The sequence below is a fragment of the Pundamilia nyererei genome, unplaced genomic scaffold, assembly GCF_000239375.1.
Source record: "Pundamilia nyererei isolate P.nyererei 1_Seehausen unplaced genomic scaffold, PunNye1.0 scaffold00061, whole genome shotgun sequence".
In the NCBI taxonomy this organism is placed as follows: Eukaryota; Metazoa; Chordata; class Actinopteri; order Cichliformes; family Cichlidae; genus Pundamilia; species Pundamilia nyererei.
Window position 1 is genome coordinate 1,343,903 of NW_005187462.1, and position 2,851 is coordinate 1,346,753.

Here is a 2,851-nt window from a genome sequence, read left to right on the forward strand (position 1 = left end):
AAAATATCGGATTTGTGCCGTTCACACTGTCATACCATGATCGGATAGATGGGTCGCACAGAGTCAAAAAAAATCGGATTTGATGCACTTTCGCCTGCAGTGTGAACGCAGCCTAACTGCCATTCCTTAACTGTGATTCCTCCCCTGAGCATCCCTCTGTTTTTATCCAGTTTTATGTAGACTGCACAGCTTTTCAACCTTAGTTATCACAACACTGCCAACAAAGAAAGAAATGTGTCACTGCAAGTCAGAGGTGAAAGTTGAGCTGAGAAGACAAAGCGGTGCCATCCAGTCTCACGTTCAACATTCAGTCTGGATTGTAGAAACTACTTCCTCCCACACAGTGTGAGTCGGAGACTGTGCCACAATCAATTGTTTTTTGTGGGGTCTTTTATTATCATAGAATTAATTATTAATCTGAGAACGATGGTTATTTTAAACCCTATTTTTTCACATTTTCCTGCTGTGTACCTCTTACTTTAACCTCAGCAGCCCAAAGCAACCCCTTGTATTTCTTGTCTGATCAAATTGCACCATGTGGGACCTCTGTGACAGGGGACTTTTATCTAAAAGTTACATGTAAGAATCCTACATTCCAATTTACCTTATGAACAGTACAAAAGGATTAGCAATGAATTTAAAGTAAGTCACTAAATGTTAGAATTGGCTGGTTGGTGTGTGCTGAACAGGGCTGATACTTTATACATGCATGGCTTCATAAGACTGGTTGAAACAGGCAAAGTAACTGACATGTATGTTTACATTTACTGCATGTTTTACTTCTCAGAGTGAAACTGAAACGTTCACTTTTAGCAACTGCATTTTGCGCATGCTTTCAAAACTACTTAGATTTTTGTTTTGTAATGTAAAAGTATGAACACCACACTGTACACTGCATACAAGGTTGTATGCAAAAGAACTGCATTCCATACATGCGTGTAATTATTTTTAGTAAGTGCTGGGGAAGTATCAAAGGCTTGATTGTCAGACTAATAATTCATTTTTGTTGACTTAAAGTAAAACATCAAAGTGATTAAATTGATTAAAACAGCCTGTATAAGTGAAAAGATGTGTCACGAGTTTAAAATTGATCAGGTTTAAAAGTTGTACCAATGCACCACTGCAATGACCATGTTATGTCTGCCAAACCCCCACGACCCCCACGACCCCCACGACCCCCACCTCCTTATTGTGATATTTTGCCTCAGGCTTTCTGCAGGTCTTTGGAAATACGTTTTTAACTCATTTTCAGCGCGGTCCTTGTCTCTGACCGTGTCTTTTAATTGTTAAGCCACTTCACACAAAACTAAGAACCATTCAAACATAAGGCACCTAACTCAAGGGATGAACTGGTGTTATGTCTACACAAAAGACAACTTGCTAAAAAGAACTATACATAGTATCTTTAGGCACTTTTCTTCTTAGCAGCCTGTCACAAAACAATAAAACAAAACATAATTTGACCCCATTTCTTTAGTTGAATCGATGAAAATTACCGATATGAGGGCAGATGTGAAGGAACTATCAAAAGAAGTGGCACTATATAAAAATGCATTTATAGCAGATGAACAGTATCTGAAAGTCATGTCTTTAAGCAATAGAAAACAAGCCAGATCTGAGGTCCAGATCCAGACAGGACCTGAGAGATGCATCTTGCAGTTGAGCCACTGTTTGCTGTAGTCTCATCAGAAATGATCTGAGTGGAAGGGAAACGGAGAAAAGGCCACGGTATGTCAAACTGCACATAAACTTGACTAAAAATCAACAAAAGATGTTAACTACTCGGTTTGAATGATCGTTAATATGTAAGGAAGAGATCAGGAGAGCGGTACAACAGTAACTGGAAAACACAGTGGCGTCTTCTTTTTTTAGCGTGACAATTATTTCAAACACACAAAGCAACACTATCAGTCATGGATTCATCTCTACAGAGTCTGGACCTCAACGTTACTGAAGCAGTGTGGGATCTTGGCAGAGAGCAGAATAAAAGGCAGCAACATCCAAAGAAGAGCTTTGGATGTCCTTCAAGAACTGTTCCTGAAGACTACTTGGAGATATAACACAGTCGTAGTTTAACAGCTGATTATCTTCCATCTGCCATTACCAAGCCCAAACACCGGCTCTACAGTGGTGCCCTCTAGAGCTCAAACGCTCTGCTTACAAATAGTGTTTCTTTCTGAGGAGGTCGGATTTGTTAGTTTGTACGTAAACAAGATTGTTTTGGACACAATTAGCTTTGCCTGCAGCTCAGAAAAGATAAAAACAAGAACTGAGGGCTTGATTTTAAAAACAAAATGAGACATTAAAACACTGATTACAAAAATGCATCATGGCATTATATCACACTAGCCATTGAAGTGTACATGTAAACACACACCACAGATGGTTGAGCAGTTACTTTCTGGCAGATTTACTTAAACAATGGAAGGGTGGCCGTGCTCATCCACACCGTACAACCTTATTTAAGCTTCCAAAAATATATTTTGCAAACTTACAGCAATATTATACCGGATTAGTCTCTGCCATTCATGATAAAAGTTGTCTGATCCACTCGTCATGAGCTCCTTAATTCTGATCTCTGTGACCTGTGAGCGGGATTAAAGAGACTGTCGACAAATACAAGAGCTCAGCCATTTACACTGACGTGGCAAAAAACAGAGTCTCAAGTATCATAAAAGGGCTTAAAGAAGGCTTCTCTACAAAACTCAAGAAACTCTTGATAATAGAGGACCAAAACGTTTTAAATGATACTCTCACATAGATAATGACTTTGTTTGAATAGTCCATGTTCTTTACAACTAAATGCACAGAAACAAATGCTAATTCAAATTTTAAATAATAAAGTTTCTCT